Here is a 20,256-nt window from a genome sequence, read left to right as displayed (position 1 = left end):
CCAGTATTTCATTATTTTGTATTATTAGCATTGTATTAACAATTATTCATAAAATTAATATATTCATGATTTTCATTGCTATTATTAGTAGTATCTAATAATTGACAATCATTTTGAAAACTAAGCACTGTGTGTATAGAACCCCTATTTAGAACGTGAATGTACGTAATAGCGATGTAGCGGTGGTAATCTACATCTGTGTCTATAAGGGTAATTCCATGAAGTTGGGGGACAAAGTGTCACATTTTAGCATAACTCGATACTAATTATGCTATACATATAATATTGTTTATAGGCTTTACATTTGTATTGAGACCATACATTTTCCTGGAAATTTTGTGCCATTCAGACTCAATTTTGATGAAGTTATTTTAAAACTAGAAATGTCGCTAAGGCGACTGCTATGCCTCCGCCATAATGCATGATTCTCCTAATAGGTCTATAGTACATGTGGACAATGTATAATTACATTTTCACAATATTGGCAAAATATTGAAATTACATGTTTGTCACAAATGTGTTGAATGTTCACCTTCCTTTACCTAGGTTTAATTAGATGAATAGGAGAGCATACTTTGGGGATCCAAGGACTTTAACTTGACTTTGACCCATTCATAAGTGTATGAATACTGTAATTTTCGAGGTATGGAGAAAGAGTGTAATTTCTGTATTGAAAAGTACACTGTTACCATTTTCTTTTGGCCTTTGACCCTAAAATTCATAGGATAATCACTGTCAGGCAAAACATGCATATATATGTAGTAAACTTGTTTCAAGATAACTTGAGCCACTTCTGAGATATGGAGGAAAAAGTTAGTTCAGCACTTTCCCTTGATCTTTGACCTTTGAGGCAAACCCCCACCCCCCACCCAAAAAAAAAAAGAGAAAAAGAAAATTTCCAGATAATCTATATAAGGTTATACATGCAAACACAAGTGTAAAAAAAAATTGCTGGCATTACATAAATATGAGGGAAATAGTAAAGATTTGAAGTGTTGCACTTGACCTTTGACCCCTGACCTTTGACCCTATGAACCCTAGATTCTCTAGATAATAACTGCCAGTCAGTACATGTATATATACTATGTTCCATGAAGATACCTTGAACAATGTCCAAGGTACGGAGAAAAAAGCAAAGTTTTAATATTTCAACTTGACCTTTTGACCTTTGACCTTTGACCTCATGACCCGAAACTTTCACCAGAGAATCTTAATTGGGTAATACATGTATACACTAAGTTTCAAGAAAATATCTTCAGGCATTGCATAGATATGGAGGAAATAGTGAAATTTTACGTATTTGACCTTGACCTTTTGACCTTTGACCTTGACCATGTGCACCCAAAAGTTGATAGGCACAACTTCACCCCCTAATACACATACATGCCAAGTTTCATTAGGATACCTTAAAAGGTTTTGATAGTTACCCTGACCACAAAATTTATTACGGACGGACGGAAGGACGGACGGAAGGACAGACGGACGGACGGACGGAAGGACGGACGGAAGGACGGATGGAAGGACGGACGGAAGGACGGACGGACGGACGGACGGACAACCCGAAAACATAATGCCTCCGGCACCACTTCGTGGCGGAGGCATAAAAATGAAACGGTGTCCTGTAGCATCGTGACGTGTCCATGTAGCATCGTGATAGTTGAAATCTGGTCCTAAAAGACAAATTAATGCAATTAGCTCGACCAAAATTTGATATTTAATATGCATAATTACTAGATTAGTCAGATAGCTAAATATCTTTACTCTCCTTTCCACAGTCTTACTTTTACAAGAAAATTACAAAATTTGTCACTATGCTACGCGGTGTCCACCAAATGTAACAAAAAAGGACACCGCGTAGCATCGTGATACATTTTGTAATTTTCTTTTAAAATTAAAACTGTGTACAGGAAATTTGAGATATTTAGCTATCTGACTAATCTAGTAAATATGCATATTGCATCAAATTTTGGTCAAGCTAATTGCCATAATTTGTCTCTTAAGACCAAATTTTAAAATATCACGATGCTACATGGACACATCACAATGCTACAGGACACCGTTACATATGTGACCCGCTACAACAAAATGATCCTAAAGTCGGGCGAGGTCGATTATTTGAAAATTACATGACACAAATCCCTTATCTTTCTGCTTTAAATTGATACATAACACATCATGTAAAAATAATCGGCTGCGGAGATATCAATGTTTAAAAGAGAGCATGTCGATACGTCTTGGAAATCACTGTTTCGAGAAAAGCGCCCTAAAAGTAACCTTGCGACGCAATCACAATCAAAGGACACGCAAGTCAGTTTTCACCTCCAAACAATAGAAGGTAAGCCCTAGCAACCCCCGAAATGCTCATTCAAACACAGCGTCGGTGGTCTCCTCACCGACCAATCAGTGACCAGGATGTCAGGAGAAGCGACTGGGCATAGCGCACCCCGCCCACACGCACCAGTCGACTGGGCAGTGTGCGAGCTTCACACTTCGGTTAGCGGCAAGCAGCAAACTGACCAATGAGATCACTCTGGTCGTTGTTAGGGGCGGAGCCTATGTGTGGCGCTCACTCCAAATGTTCAAATCAGTTTCTGCTTCGTTGAAACGCCAAAAAAACATGGCCCAGAAAAACGCTATTTTTTGGTCTTTCCTTTCATCACTTTGCTTCAAAATTTCGACAGATGATAGAAGACATGTCAGACTCTAATAATATGTCAAATTCAGAAAATCGTAAGTTTTGACCAATTTTGAAGCTCTGACTTCACACTCGATTTTCACAGCTTCGACCGTGCGCGACTTTAGGACCATTTTGTTGTAGCGGGTCACATATTGTTTAATAACTTCATCAAAATTGAGTCTGAATGGCACAAAGTTTCCAAGAAAATGTGTGGCCTCAATGCAAATGTAAAGCCTACAAACAATAAATGTATGGCATAATTAATATTGAGTTATGCTGAAATGTATTTTTCAAATATCACGATGCTACATGGACACTGCCCCAACTTCATGGAATTACCCATAACTGAAACTAAACCTAATCTCTTTGATGCATGTGAGGCATGAAAACCAGTTAGCTATACTGCCATCAATATCCAAAAGTGCAAACCACATGGGGCATGATATTTGAAACCTGCAATATTACCAGGAAGCAGAATCACACAGAGCTATCATTCATCATGTTGGCAAAGTTTCATATGCTCTAGAGGTAAGCTCAGACTAGAAGATCTTCATAGAAAATATGCCTATTATTCGATGAAAGTGATTCTGCAGACATGTAGTTTCATAAGCCATCCATTCCCTTTAAGACTGCACAAATAACTGGATTTCTCCTCAGCTATGCTCTCCATCCCGACAATGTGCATCCCCACTATTAAGACGGTCACAGCTGCTTGCTTCCTTGTGACCTTAAAGGGACACTACCCACTTTTAAAGCTTCTTGGAATTATGACAGAAAAAAAAAACAAAGAAATAAAAGTGAACAGAAAAAAAATACAAGTGAAAAGGATTGGTGCATTTTTAAAAGAAATAATAGGGAAAAATTAAGATAGGTTTCATTCTTTGAGATTTGATGAAATCTTCTACTAGATGCTTGAGTTTTATTTTGAGCACAACAAAATGGCTAGCCATTAAGCCAGTATAGCATCATGACAGTTACAAAATGCAGGGAAGATAATGTATATTGGAACCATAATACCTACAGTATATTGAGCTGAGAGAGCAATGAAAAAAAAAATCAGATAAAGAGGAAGCATAATTCAAGGTGGTGATAAAGACAAAACATCATCAGGAAAATGCTACTCTGAGGTGGAATAAGAGGAAGTTATTTCATCATAATTCAGTGATACCCCCCCCCCCCCCCCCCCCCAAAAAAAAAAAAAAAAAAAAAAATCTTGCTAGGTTTTTGCTTTGTCTGCTTAGTTGGTATCTTTTACTACCTACTGTAAAGAAACAACAAAAATTTCAAAATTTGAGATTGAAAAAATCTTTTATCACACCTCACTCTGGGCACTACAAAATGAGCGACTAGATAACTTGACTTGTCTGTTCTGTTCTGTTTTATTTTGTTTGGGGGATTTGTTTCTTTTCACAGCAAAACACAAGGACAGTCAAAATTACTATCGAAGCTGTTTATATTGTTCACACACTGCTATCAGTTCAGTGAGTTGATAAAATCATCTTCAAAGAAATGATTATATTTCAGACCAGGGATTGTAGATTACAGAATATACTTAATGTCACTTTAAGACTGTCAGTATACTGGTCTATCAGGGAAGTTTACCAATGCTGTTCAGAAGAAAACGTTCTGTAGAATGAACTTTGGAATTCAAAGCCAATTCGGTGCCTATGGTAATTATGGAAAAGGTTGCGCCACGGCAAATATAGCAAGATCATGGCAGACAGCTTGACCTCTGCCGCAGCAAACAAACATTCTCATCCAGGTCATTACTTCCTTTTCCAGCTGAGCAGAATTCTGCCCTTTCTTGCTGGTAGTGTCTGCAGACGATTGTAGTCTGAAATCCAGGCTCTGTTTGGAGAAGACACTCCACAGCAATGTCAATCTCTTGCCACATAATACACATATTGCTAATGCATGTGAATTATGAAAGTGGATTGCCTACCGAAAAAAACCTAAATAAATCAAAAATAAATTAATAAATATATAATATATATAATATATAGATGGGCATTTCCACGGTAACTCACGTTACATTTTGAACTCAAAATTAGGTCGTTGAGATCAATATCCTTAAAATCTAATTAGTGATATGAGTTACTATATGTGAATGAGTATCATGCACCTCCATCCTACCTCACAGAAACATTACATCCACAGACTCTTATGAGAACTATGAGAAAAAACACTACAAATGTCGGTAACTCACGTTACATAATTTGGACATGCAAAAATTTGGCATGTCTTATATTCAAAAGTTTCCTCAAACAAGAAACAGAGAGACTTTAAAGTCTATTGTGTCAAAGTCATGGACTAACAACATACATCACCGAGTATGGTAAAAATTCAAATTGTCTTACATTCTCCAGGTATCGTCATGTGAAGCGGTAACTCACGTTACGGTAACTCACGTTACAGTTTGTCCACATGATCACAAGACGATTTTTTGTCTTAATAATCCAAAGAAAACTTACCAAGACAACTTTTTTTCACAAACAAACTCCATGAATAAAGAATCTAAATTGATTTGAACATTGATCTGACAGTAGTTAATCCCATTTTATCCATGAGATTACCAAAAGGCAGGAAACTTTACATTTAGAATACCAACTTGAAGATAAATTTCATTTTTAATTGAGTCGTTTTCCAAGCTTTCATTTGTACTGAGACAAAAATTGTATTCAACAAAATGGTATGAAACAGAGTCTATTTCATCAAATTACACTCTTTTCCAGTTAACAAATGCATCAGAAATTGAGGATTTAATTGAGAATTTGATTTCATTGTTTTTTATTTTACTAGATTTAAATGGATTTCAGGCTATCTAGATAAAACAAGTCATCCATAAACTATTCCATTTGATACACTGAGTCACGAGACTAGAGACCTGTACATGTAGTCTGTGGAGAGTTTAAAGGTTCAGAAATGAATATTTCATGACGCAAATCTCTCGTTTGAAGAGGCTACACCCCAGTAAATAATGCCAGTGCATATCTTGGCAATCAATGACTTAAAGTCAAAGATATAAAACACCTGTTTCTTGACCCTGGCCTAATCTAAGCATCAGTCATCGCCACAGCGCCACAGGAGGGGGGGGGGGGCACCGCGAGAGGAGGAGATTGTTTTGGTTTTGGCATGGGCCATGTAGCTCCATGGTGCGTGTGTGTGTGTACGTGTGTGTGTGTGAGTGTAGACATTCAGCGTATGCAGACAGAGCATGCCTGTACTGTAGTGACCGGAACTATTGTCATTCCATTTTGCTCTCCCCTTCTCCCTCCCCAATCTCTCCCCCCTCTCCCTCCCTCTCTCCCCCTCGCTCTCCCTCTCTCTCTCTCTCCCTCTCTCTCTCTTTCTCAATGATCCAGTCAGTAGGCTGATTGTAACCAGGGAGGTAGTCTCACCTCCCCGTTGTAACTCACTGCCAAATAGCACATTGTCAGCACCGGCAAACTGGCAATGCTCTCCTTCTTATTCCTGTATTTTCGTTATTTACGGGTCAATTTTTTTCGTTCGAAATGTAAAATGGATGACCATAGAATTTCTCAATAGAATATAAAATTGAAAACTTTACAAAGGATAGAGAAAATTGAGTTCACTTTGAATGGTCTGCCACAGGCAGATATCCTTATCATGCTCTTACGTAATACGACAGCTGCTTTCTCAACGATCCAGTCAGCAGGCTGATTGTAACCAGGGAGTAGTCTCACCTCCCCGTTGTAACTCACTGCCAAATAGCACCGGCAAACTGGCAATGCTCTCCTTCTTATTCCTGTATTTTCGTTATTTACGGGTCAATTTTTTTCGTTCGAAATGTAAAATGGATGACCATAGAATTTCTCAATAGAATATAAAATTGAAAACTTTAAAAAGGATAGAGAAAATTGAGTTCACTTTGAATGGTCTGCCACAGGCAGATATCCTTATCATGCTCTTACGTAATACGACAGCTGCTGGAGTCATCAAACCCTGGCTTGGCCTCCAGGTTTGTCACGCCTGAGCAGAAAGTTTATTTGCAATGGACAAGCAGGGCCGTTTCTTCCACCTCCCTGGTACAAGTACTTCGACTCCCAACTCCCAAACGACAAATATACGCACCCCACTTTGGGTACACCCCGGTTGGGGACTCGCCTCAAACGAGGGATTGACGGCATGTCAATAAATCTTTTAACTTTTAAACAATGCAATTTATATTCAAATTATTTTATAATTGTTTGAATTACTCAATAATCAATTGTTTGTATGTTTGATTTGTTTACAAATTCTTATACTAAACTGGTACAGAAATTGGACTTGAATTACAGAAACTGCAGATAAATTTTAGTTATCTGCTACCAGTATTGATCAGTTTAATAAAACATGTTCATAAATGTTTAAGCCTTAAAAAACAATGGCTTTGGTCTATGAAATGTCAAGTAAAATTGTAGCCATTATTTAAATTGTACATACATGCAAAAAGTATACCAGTATTTTCTAGAGTAATCAAGCAGACTGAAGCAGTAAATCCCAATGAAAAACATGAATAGTAAATATTTTGTGATCAGGAGGCTAACTATTGATATCACAAAATGTTGATAGTTTGCTATAAGGTACATGACTGTCCAGCTCATAAAGAAAATGTCTGATAATGAGGTTCACATTCAACAAGTTTTTGGTAATAGATCAGCATGTAAAGTAAATTATAGTAAACATGGAAAAGTTTCATTGTAGGATTTTGCAACAATATAGCTAAAACCTCAGAGTAGAATAGTATAAAACACATAAGCGTGTCAAATTCACCATGTTCAGTTCTCAAAAATCTCAGAAAAAAACAGCAGGAAGCGAGCTCCAATCTTAAAATTCTGTTCATACATGTAAATGTTTCAGCCTCATAAACAATGGCTTTGGTCTATACAGGTAGGTATAAACTATGAAATGTCAAATAGTAATCACTTGAATTACAACAACAACAAAAAAACTTTTCAAGAGTAATCATGCAGTGATTATCCCAATCAGGAGGCTATTAATAGTTATCACAAAATTTTGATAATTTGCTGGAACAAGGTCCATGCAGCTTTAAAAGAAATGTCTTTTAACAACTTTTGAAACAGATCAGCATACATGCACTGTAATATTAAATAGTAAATATGGAACAGTTTCTTTCAGAAGTTAACAACCCATTGTACATGTAGACCAGTTGGTTTGGTGATAGAGAGAGACCAAGAGAATAACAATCTACTTGAAATGGAATCTTAATACAAGAGTTCAGTAATCATGTACTCAATGGTTACTTACAATCACAACCTTCATATCATTTCTTGGTATTAAAGAAAAATCATGTCGGTAACTCACGTTACATTGTGGTAACTCACGTTACATGGTAACTCACGTTACAATTTTAAGACCTCTGTTATGAGAATTTGAAGCAAAGACTATAAGTTCCATCATATTTCTTGGATGTGTGCTGCATAGTTATTTGATAATCCAAAATACCATGTCTCAATTGGGCATAGTAAAATTGCTAGGTTAAAAAGTTCATGTTTCGGTAACTCACGTTACAGCAGCTTCTCGAGCTATGTAAGAGCACGCTGGTGTCCGAAGTACATATCCTATATCGAGGTCTCCACTTTATTTACTGCTAGATTAATATATTTTTGATTTGTAAAACCAAACAAAGTTTGATTTGAGCCTCAAATATAAAAAATAATCACAAAGAGCAACAAAAATGCATTTTTAGGGATTTTTAGGTCAAAAAATGCTTTCTGGTTTCAAAAGGTATAAAAATGCACAAAAGGGAACTTTTCTTAAAGGTAAAGTTGGTTTCACACACTTCAAACTATGGCTAACAAAGTAAGATTATCAGTTGTCCTGAAATATGCGGGTAAAATTTTGGCGGTCATGTCGCACAACTCACGGAAATGCCCAGATGTGTGTGTCTGTGTGTGTGTGTGTGTGTGTGTGTGTTAACTACAGTCTAAAAACTGAAGTTGATCTACAATGTAACACAATTTGTTGTCATAATTATGGGCTGTATGTACAGCTGTAATTTAGTAAACTCATGAATGCACAATAGGTAAAATCTCTGTACTATAGTTTTGTACCATCTAGGTTTGAGCAATTTATGGTAGATGCGTGGAAGAAGCTTTCATTGAATAGGCTTTCAAAGGACTAGTGCAAATTGAAGAAGGAAAAATATTTGAATGCAGCTCTTATGTACCTGTACAATATGTCTTCAGCACAAACACGCAAGAGGTCTGAGATTAGCAGACTGACTTATTTTCCATTGAGAATACAAACAGTTCGTAAACAAACAACCATGTCAGATTTGATTTCATATTTAACTGTACAGCTGTATCTATTACTCACACTTTAACACTTGGCAGCTGCTTGTTACAGGGTGCCTCTTTGCTCAACTTTTCATGGTAATAATTAGCATTCTAAAACGTGATAAGTGCAAAATGCAGTTGCGTCCCGACTCACAAAACAGTATTTCGAAATGCTGATTCAAAATGGGCAAAAGGTGCATTTTGGATCGGAGATTCTCTCTATTCAATAAAACATGTTTCTACAAAGACCTATAAAGTGTATACTGACATAATTTCAACGTCTTTCTAGTTTGGCATGACAATGAGCGTGCCCACAGCCAGCCGCTCTTTCAAATATTGTGCCATGTACAATTCGCACGTGTTGTGCTTTCCAACTCAGCTCCCTATTGTAACTGTAAATATACATGGTAATTATTGCAGACAGGCCAATGCATAAAGAGCTCACTACAATACAATACAAGATTTTGTCGACAATCGTCCACAAAATGAATATTCATATTTCCCATCACTGTCTGAAGCTCACACAGGTTTAATCAAAGCAATCAAATTGAGATGTGAAACACATACATAGTAGCTAGCTGAAATGCGAGCAATGCAAACACTCAATTCAAAACTTCAGAAAAAGGGTGCATCCCATTTTGACCTGCCTGCTTACAATGTAAATTGAGAAGCAACAGCAAATGTTTTTTCTTGAAAAACAAATGAGCATTTAACAGATCCCAAACGTTTTGGACCGGCATTATGAATTAGCAATTTAAAATGCTGATTCTGCCTTCCCAAATTGAGCATATCTAAATGCATTCAAGAGTCACAGTATCATCTCCACTAGTGTGGGCATATAAAAGTGACTTGGCACTACGTTACCAGTTTACCCACCATAATCAAACATGTGCTGTAAATTCACAAAATGTTGAATGTCAAGGTAAAATTGTATGGCAAAAAAATAAAAAACAAAATAAACTGAGGCTTGGTTAAGACTTATCTTGAATTGTCATTATATAAAATCATTTAAAGTTATGAAATCTTATGTTTCCAATTCAGCATAATTGCCTAGAAGACTGCATCTTCCCCAAACTGTGTTTATCTAGTGGCCCACTACGTGACATCGATTTGGAGAAGTACATTGGGACAAATTTCAAGTCCATTTGCAAGCTCAAGAGCCTTCAAAATGTTGTGAATGTGAAAACCAGGAAATTGATCTAATGAATTGCTAATTTAGCAGGTTTTTGTGCTGATGGGTCACAACAGAAATATGACACTTTTGTAACCAATTCTCAGTGGCTTCATAATGTGAGTTTCACATTACCCACTGATGTACAGAACAAGAAGTCTACACACTGTGAATGGATTCTGCAGATCAATTACACCCTAACATGTTTCACAAGTCTATGTAGTAGTCAATTAATTGTATAAAAGAATAAATATCTCTGTTCAATAACAATGTTAAAAAGTTGTTTACTCGTCCAATCAGATGTCCATCAGTGACTACTGGTTCTAAAGATTGCAGGTGTTTCCTTTCAGCTTCAACATCATTGAGTATGTTGAGTCTCTAGCTATTAAATCTACAAGTAGAGTTATTCTGAAGTCAGGGGGTTAGGAGAGTCAGCTGCATCTCCCCCTTCCAATTTTTCTTTTGCTTGGGACAAATACTGTACACGCCAAATATTTTGTGAGGTTTTTATTTTCATGAATTTTGCAAGTCAGGTGCTATTCGCGAATTTAAAAGCACGCGAAAATATTAGCTCTGATCTGGACGTGAATGTCACTGTGTGCACGCATACATACCCTTCAGTCTGTACTCATCAATCGCGAAATTAACCACTTACAAAATTGTTGGAAGTCCCGATTCACCGAAAAAAATAATACTCAGCTAAATATGGCATAAATATACAGTACTATGCAGTTGAAAATCCCAAATCCTTCATTGTGCAAAAAAGGTATAAATATTCAAATTCAAATATAAAAAACAAACATCAAAATGAAACAGAGACATACAGATATATGCAGTAAGGACACACAATATAAAGTGACCTCTGCCACAGCTTACCCCCCCCCCACCCCCACCCCACCCCAAACACACGCATTCTAAGGTCTATTCACACTTACAAATGTACTGTAAATTACTATTTCAGTGTCAGTTGTCTTCAGAAAAGGAAAAGGAGTACAAGAGGCAGGAAAGGAGTGAGAGAAAGCGAGAGACAGAAAATGAGAGTGACGGGATAAAGTGAGCAACTAAAAACCAATTGACTGAGAAGGAGAAGACAGAAGCTTTCTTGTGTACCAGTCTCTAGGCCAGCTTGCCCACCTGGAAAAGGTGATAAATGATGATATCATGTCACGCTGAGGGGTTTATAAATAGGAGTGAAGGTGCTTGCGCAATATTGAGCAGCGCTGGCCAGATAGCTGCATGGATGGAAAGAGACCAGATGTGCTGTATTGGTTTCATCACTTCAGAGGTATCCTCCTTGGTTTTACAATCGACTGTACACCAGTTGGTGAATGCTGGTATAGGATGACCACTCACCACATGTTTGGTGAACTTGGCAAACATTTATGTTTATTAACTCACATCACAATCTCCTTTTTGATGTTCAGAAGTGCCCTTATTATGGTCATATTCAGCTATTGTCTCTGAAATGCAGAACGTCTCACTAACATTGTGCACTGACTCATCCCATACAATTTGTACTTGTCTAGGGGTAAAACAAAACATTAGGTCTGGGCATAAAACAAGTGATATAAATGTGCTATCTTAGCAACTTCAGGCTGACACATCATACTTGAATAGTACCTGTAATGGTCTAAAGAGAAGAGTGGAGTGGTCAACAGATTAACTGTTCTCCTTTCCACTCTGAAGCAATGTTCCCACTTTGCATGAGCTGTGACCAGATTTGACCCTTGACTTTCAAACCCAGTATATTTACATCACCAAATGATGTGTTTAATATCCACAGCAGTGGTGGAAATGCATTAACCCGTTGAGTACAGACTGATTTTGCTACACCACACATTTCCCATGATAGACACCTGCCCGAGTATACTCGGGACTCGTCCTCAATGGTCTAATACACCAAAATCTCCCCCCCCCCCTCAAAAAAACAACAACAAATAGACTGAATTTGTTTGAATTGTGCAATCATCAGCCTTCTCTCTAGGATATGGAAATAGCTATTATTGTGGTTAAGAAAACAAATATCTGTGATAATTAGTCTGGGTTTCAGTATCAATAAGGGACAATTTAGTACTAGATGTTGACTATGATGTGACCACAAAAGCAACTTGAACATGTACAAAGTATACAGTCTCTAGTTTTCTTTGATATGGATCCCTATATGCTCTTGTTTCAGGGTGCAAAGTTCAAGACTAGTCCTGAGTATACTGGGGTTGTCTACGGGAAATGTGTGTTATAGCAAAATCAGCCCTTCTTCAGCGGGTTAAAGGGGAAAATCAACCCTGAAAATAGAGGAGGAAAAATTAGAGGAGCAAGACAGTGAATACTTGAACACATTCTGTTAAAAATGAGAAAGTTATGATTTTTAATTCAATAATCAAATGCAAATTAGCAATTCTGTGTTGTCACATGTGAGCTCACCCCCATCTGTTCTGGGGGGCATTTCATGAAGGAACTTGTCGGATAAAATATCTGACAAGTCAATTATATCCGACAAGTTTTGAGAAATTCTTTCATCTGATTGGCTGATTTCTCTGAACTTGTCAGATATAATTGACTTGTCAGACATTTTATTCAACAAGTTCCTTCATGAAATGCCCCCCTGTACTCAAGTATAAAATAAGAAATTTTTAATTTTCCCAACCAATAAATTTCTAATGTCATGCATCCTTAAAGGACAAGTCCACCTTATATTACAAGTGGATTGAGTGAATGCAGCATTATTAGTAGAACACATCAGTGAAAGTTTGGGGAAAATCGGACAATCCGTTCAAAAGTTATGAATTTTTAAGTATCTGCGTAGTCACTGCTGGATGAGAAGACTACTACAGTGTATGATGTCATATGCGTACAACCATATAAAGAAAATAAAAAGAGAATTTCACAAAACTTTACTTTTTGAATAAAGTGCACATTTCTTCGACTTGTTACTGACATATGTTAAGGGTAATATTATTCCCCCTGCCTTCTGAAAGAAAAAAGTGAAGTGTTCTTTTGTTATGCGAGAAAAGTGAAAATATATTGAATTTTCTTTATTCTCTCTTTATATTGTTGTACTCATGTGACATCACAAGCTATAGTAGTCTTCTCATCCAGCCTTGAGTGAGCAGAAACTTCAAAAATTCATAACTTTTGAACGGATTGTCCGATTTTCCTCAAACTCTCAATGATGTGCTCTACTAATATTGCTGCATTTACTCAACCCACATGTCTATGAAGGTGAATTTGTCCTTAAATACAATCATTGCAAATACATACAACCCTTCCATGCAAAAAAAAAAGGAAACAAACAAACTACTATGTAATTGAACTATAAATACATAATTTGATGAAACTTTCACTGTCCTGTTCCTCTCATTTTCTCCTTTTTATAAGCATTTACACAAGCTAATTTTCTGAAAGGAGAAAAGAACCCAAATTCTGTGACTTCATTCTCAAGTTTGAAGACTGGGCAAGTCCAAGATAACGTGCACGTTACGTATGGGACATTCAGAGACTTTTATGACCTGAAAAATAGTGTTAATGGCCTTTGATCATATTGAACTTCATCATGGTGATGGATATCTAGAAGAAGTATATTCATGTAAAATATGGAGAAAATGACCTTGACAATTATATTCTAGAAGAGAAAATATGTGCCGTTACGTATGGGACCAGAAAAATTTTGGTTTTTTTGAACATTTTTTTCAACCTCAAAATTCTCTGAAAGTATACCATTCTACAACTTGTAACTCACTGTGATGAAAGTCACAACACTCAAGATTATCACAGGTAAGTTTCATGTCATTAGGCAAAAAGCTCTAATTACAGGTTCTAATTAAAGACAGACATGACGTGTTACGTATGGGACAGTTACGTATGAGACAGTTTGTCCCCCATTCATTTAGTGTGTGAAGAACCATGTTTATGGGTATTTTGCATAATTATTGAAGTAAAATTAGTTGAAACTACTCAAATACTGATCCAGATTGTCAAGGAAACAATATTCCCCAAATATTCACCATCATAATCATATTCAATCATATTTTTATATTTTTATGACCAACCTGGGTATGCATGCCCTTTGTCCCCCATTCGTTTAGTGTGTGGAGAACAATGTTTATGGGTATTTTGCAAAATAATTTTGCAAAATACCCATTTGTAAACAAATTTTTGCATAATTATTGAGGTGGAATCAGTTGAAATTACTCAAATACTGATCCAGATTGACAAGGGAACAATATTCCCCTGATATTTACCATCATAATCACATTCAATCATATTCTATATTTTTTATGACCAACCTGAGTATGTATGCCGTATTTTTATCAGGATAGTTACTACTGAAAAATTGAATAGTTTAAAGTGTTTTAATACTTCCATTGATGAAGGGCAGTTTGCCATTTAATTTCAATAAAAAACAACTTGACACAAGAAATATTAAGTTTAATAAATAAGCAATACCTGCTGCGTGGAACCCCAGTGATCGAGTATGATGTCTGTCTAGCAGTCAGTACATTGATTCGAGTCACACCTCAGTATGTATACCCATGAATTTTGTTGTGGCTACTACTGAAAACTGAATAAGGACAATTTGTGTATCACTTACAATAAAAAAAAAGTCATTTTCCTTTTTATTTTTTTTTCTATATATATCACAACCATTTCAAATTGGATCTCCATCACATAAACTTTGAATTCCTCTAGTCTTATTCATGTAATTGGTTTCCAATCATCTCTTTAAATGTTGAAAACTGAATCCCCATTTCTACATAAAACTATACCATCCCTTTAATGCTGACTTTTCATTGTGTATTTTGCCATTTTCCCCTCCCCCTTTCTGAAAATTGTTCAGTCAAGTTCATGTATTGTTTCAAGTGTCTATAACTCAAAAAGTAGCTACAATGTTGGGATGCTTTCTTCAGGATGATTGACCATTTGTGTAATGAGAGACCTTCCCAGCTAGCTACATGCATTCACATGCAATATGTATGAGGATGTCCCATACGTAACGCATTTGTCCCATACGTAACATTATTTCAATGCCTAATAAAAAATATTTCTTTTACTTTTTTTTCTTTTTTCTCTGGTATTTAATTTCTCTAAACAATAAATTAGAACTTTCCAAAAGGGCATTAAAATAACCTAAGCAATTTCAGAAAAAACCTAAAAAAATGACCTCATTTTGTTACGTATGGGACATCTCATGATAGGACACGAGCTAATTTGCATAATCATTTGCATAATCCCTCAATTTTCATACCAAGTTAAACTATGTGATGAACTTCTCATGTCCACATATTAATCAAATATCATTTGCTTTCCTTTGAATTAATATAATTTTTATAAATGTCCCATACGTAACGCTGTGTTTCACATTTATGCAAATGAAGCCCTTGAAATTTGCATAAATTTACATAATATCATTTTTTCCTCCACGGAAATCAAAACTTCAACTCATAAGCTTCAAAATGATACCAAACATGTCAATATTGAGCAAAGACGAAATTTTGCCTTCTGAGGGGACCTTATCTTGGACTTGCCCGACTATAGACTTGGACACATTCAATCCACTGGACGAAACTAGGGAGAGTAGGGAGAGTATTTTTATTTGATTATAAATGTGTATTTGGGACTTTTTTTTCATTCACTTCTTTTTGACAACACAGACAGAATAAAAATATCATACAGTCAAACCTGTCTATAGCGGCCACCCAAGGAAAACAACAAAAATGGCCGCTATAGACAAATTGGTGGTCATTTTGAACTTCAACACTTGCATTTTATAATTGTTAGCAGAAAATACCGCATGTTATTCTTAAAAAACAACAACCAGCAAATAAGTTTGCATGTGCAGCTATTGTGGGGATTTTTGTTGTACAATTCACTTCATCTTATTTTTTTTTCTTTGCCTGTTTCTGTTCTTTTGATTTTGAAAATAACATTTCGGGCCTGAGGAACTGCTCTGTTTCGTACCGATTTGTATGAACAGGGTTCACAAGTGCTGAGTTAAATGGAGATTGATAATGTGTGAAGCTTACGATACGTAAACAACAAACAATACCCAGACAAGTACCATAGTGACCCTGCATCACAAAACCAACAAAAAGTCGCCAGACATGGATTTTTAGGTAAGGGCAGATTCTGAAAGAGCGGACTGTAAACTTTAAAATTATGTATAACTCAATTCAAATGGACTCCCCTAACTTATCTAAAAATGGAAAGAAAGCACACACTCTGGAAAAGTGTGAACTGAGAAAAGAGGCTGGAAAGTACAGAGTCTATTCAAGCGCTTTTAATCTTTACCAAGCCGTGCTAGCTGTGCGATGAAAGGGACAAAACACAGCATGTAAACCGCCGGAGCAACAATGAAGGCATTATCAAATTTTGCAGAAATTGAGTAAGCTGTATTAAGACATTTTGTCCATGATTAATGCCAACTTTCAAAGCAGTAGCATGATCTTTTCAAAAATTACAAGAGTTGAAAGTGAAGAGTATGCAAAGGATTTGAAGAAACAATCTAAAGCCCTACTACGGATACTACAGCACAGCAAGAGGGGTCTAGGGCAATTACCCTCTGGACAATTACCCTTCCCCTGGCCCTAATCCTATTCCTTATCCTGGATGTAATCCTAACCGTAACCCAAACTCCTAACCCTAAACCTATTACCCTAACCCTAATCTTTACTCTAACTTTACCACTATGGCACTAACCAGTATTTAGCTGGGGGATAATTGCACTCTGGGGGTAATTGCCCGGATATGCAGCAAGAGGAGGAGGTATCTATTATACATAGTTTATTCATAAGCAAACATATTTCATGTTTGGTTATTTGTGGAGTGCAATGTAACATTTTACTTAGGGCCTACTGTAGCAAGGAACTCCTTCCCACAGAATTTTCAATGCCACTTTCTGAAGAGAATAGGGAGAAAAAAATGAAAGAACAAAGAAAAAAAACAGGAGAAAGCAAGGACAACAGATGCTATGCTGTGGAAATGAGCCCCGCTGCTGTATCAATCTTAGGCTGCATTTATCTAAAAAATTTCTGAGGCAGAATCACGATCCTAAACGCATTTTTGAGGCATTTTCAAGGGTTCGATAAACGCAACCGTGTTTTCAAACACATTTAGAAATGCCATTTTGAAACGCCTTTCAAAGGGCGTTTTGAAACGCCTTTCAAAGGGCGTTTTGAAACACATTTGAGACCATGATAGCCATTCCCTGAGTAGATAAACGCAATGCCATTTTGAAACGTGTTTATACCTCTACCGATATAGTGCCTCACTAAATCGGTACACTTACGTTTATCGACTAAAGTACTAGTAAGTTGTTCGAGCGCTAAATTTAACTTCGTAATATTGTGAATGAGCATTTGGCATGTCATAGATGTTGGTGCGGTCATTTTTCAAACGAAGGCGGCGATGAAATGGGGAGCGCTGCAAAGAAGTGGAGGAAACCAGAAAACAGGAGGAAACAGTGGAAGAGGTCAAGTCAAAATGTTTACTGATTAATCCTGTATATATTTTTTCCAGATTGGTTTGAAAACCAAGCTGGAAAAAATAATAATAACCATTTTTATGCGGGGTGAATTGGGTCGAAGTTGCGTTCAAACAGAACGATTGTAACCGTCGCAATAGCGTATGTATCAATGGTGTCTGTCTACAGAAGCGAAAAACTGACCCAGCAAATGTCATTATTATAAATGAGAAGTTTTTCGCGGAATTAGACATACTTGTCGGTCAAGAGTATGCCCTGCTTTAACTTAACTCAAAGCCCATTTATTTCAACAACAGAACCAATGATTATGTAATTGTATATGTGGTCCACCATTGACTCCCATTCTAGTTTCTACCCAAGGGGCCAAGAACCATAATTTCAAAGACTATGGAATCACCTGCCGGGATCGGTAGTAGCTTCGTATAAGAGCTGCTTCAAGGGATTACTGCATCATGGTATAAAGGTAGGTTCAAAATGTAATACTAATAACCTCGAATGGACCCTCTGAGGCTCTGGCTTGAATCATTGATTAATTCACGGATCAACAATGAAATAATGACATAGAGTCTGCTGACTAGGCCTAGATTAAGAACCAAGCTAATGTCATTATTGTTCTTGTCTTTGGGAATTACAATATTTAAAAAAAAAAATCATATTGCGAAGCCCTACAGATTTTCCAGTTTATCATTGCTAATTCTCAGTAACAGGAATTTGATGCAATCTTGGAATCATTTCCAACACACAAAGGAAAGAGACTTGACTCGTCTCGGATCTCCCGCTGTGCGTGCGTGAGGAAGACTGGACGCGAAAGCGGCAGGGATCCTCGCGGACGGACCGGTACATGAGGAGGTGCGGGACGGTGCAGCACCAACCAAGCATCCGTACTGCTAATTCGACAGCCAGAGACGGGCGGTGAAAAGGTTTGAAATATGATTTCATGCAGTTCTGCAAACTCATACTTGTGTAACAGAACCACCTAAGTTATCTAGTGTTATGTAATTGTAACTATACATTCACCTTGCTTACCTGGGTCAGACAAATATTACAGTACGCCTTCTCACGTCAAACCGTAAATTCCAAAGCCAAAGCAGCCAAGTTACAGTACGGAGGGAGTGGTGCTAACCCGGAAGTTGGGACGTGCATGTGTAGCTTATCGTTCGCTGACTCAACGTCTACTAGTACTGAAGCTGCCCAAAGCAGTGTCACACGGCAAAGTTTCAGCGAAATTTAATGGGCAAACATTACTGCGGTCGGAAAGCATTATGGGTCAGTAATAGAGGTCAGTGATTATCTTCTCATTGATTGAGACACCTTCTTCCCAACAGTATGGCGTCATTGTTGGCCAATGAAAGGCGGTGAATTACAGGAGGCGTGGCCGAAGTGGACATTTAACCATATTTGGTAAAATGAAATAATCGTTCAAAGCACATGAAAATGCCTTTCCCAACATATTGTAATCATGAGTTCTGATGGCCGGCATACACAAGACTGGCACAAAACAAAAGCAAACAAATATACAAAAGCAAAACAAAACAAAACAAAAACCAATTAGGGTATAGGCCCCTAGGCCTGTACTGTATGAATGTGATTGAGAAATGTTTTTTTGTTTTTTGTTTATCAATGCTTTCCTGACGGTTTCTTTATAACAAAATGTACATGAATGAAATGTGGTAATACGTTAGAAATAAGGATTATGCCTTTATCTTTCAACAACTTTCATTCAAACCCAATATTTGCAATTAGAAACTGGAGAGTTGATTAAAAATGGCTTAAATGGCCGTGTTGTGTAATGTTTCAAGAATACTAGTTTTGATTAAATTTGAAAGTGGAAAAAAGCCGATGGTGTCATCCATGTGATTTGTAGATGTGTGTTTGAAACTACATGTATAGGAGTAGGCCCCACCTATTATGATTGCTGTTGTAAAAGAAAACAACATCTCTCGAAAATTCGATGCATGAATAACACATTGAGTAGACCTTAGACTCTCTGAATAGGCCCAATTAACTTTCCTCTTCCTCTCTCTCTCTCTCTCTCTCTCTCTCTCTCTCTCTCTTTATCTATCTGACCTGCCTATCTATTTATCTGTCTGTCTTTCTCTCTCCAAGCAGCTTTCATATACCTCTTTACTCATTTACTTTATCTGTCTCTTTTTTCACCTTCTCATTTTCTATCTGGATCAATTATGTTCGAACAAAAGTGTACTGGCATACTATGAAGTTAATATGCATGTGGTGGTATATAATATGAAATGTGACAGAAACGTTAATTTTCTATATTTTCTGTTAAGAAGAGATCTCTTTGCTGCTCTACTTCTACCGAGCAGTGACTGCGGTGTAACTTTTCGTCACTAGATGGCGCTATTCTCTTAATTTTCTTTTCACTTGTTCTTTATCTTCTTCCATGATGATGGTGATGATGATGATAGCGATTATTCACAGCTACAGTTTTCGTCTTAGATTAGTTACAGTAAGTAGTACAGTCGTCAAATCAGTATTGTCATTATTATGTGGATTATTTTATTTCATTTTAGTCACTATATCAACGGAAGGTAGGTATAATCGAAATTGTATAATGCTTGCGTATTCTTGTATTTCCTATAAACAAAGTATAAAAAGTGCTCACGTTATTTTC

General features: G+C 36.8%; 1 protein-coding gene across 1 annotated transcript in view; it reads right to left on the bottom strand.

Annotated features, from left to right (window-relative positions):
* LOC139727856 (adenylyl cyclase-associated protein 1-like) overlaps nucleotides 1-18,771 on the bottom strand; it is a 52,438-nt gene extending 33,667 nt beyond the window's left edge. Inside the window, exon 1 of the mRNA XM_071638829.1 lies at nucleotides 18,651-18,771. The gene's annotated coding sequence lies outside the window, so the exon portion shown is untranslated. The remainder of the gene's footprint in view (nucleotides 1-18,650) is intronic.
* Between the last annotated feature and the right edge of the window lie 1,485 nt (nucleotides 18,772-20,256).

Source organism: Diadema antillarum, unplaced genomic scaffold (genome assembly GCF_040938485.1).
Source record: "Diadema antillarum isolate AM-2024a unplaced genomic scaffold, OU_Dant_1.0 seq00000156_RagTag, whole genome shotgun sequence".
NCBI classification, from domain to species: Eukaryota; Metazoa; Echinodermata; class Echinoidea; order Diadematoida; family Diadematidae; genus Diadema; species Diadema antillarum.
The sequence above is the reverse complement of the archived record's forward strand: the minus strand, read 5'-3'. Positions and strand labels throughout refer to the sequence as shown.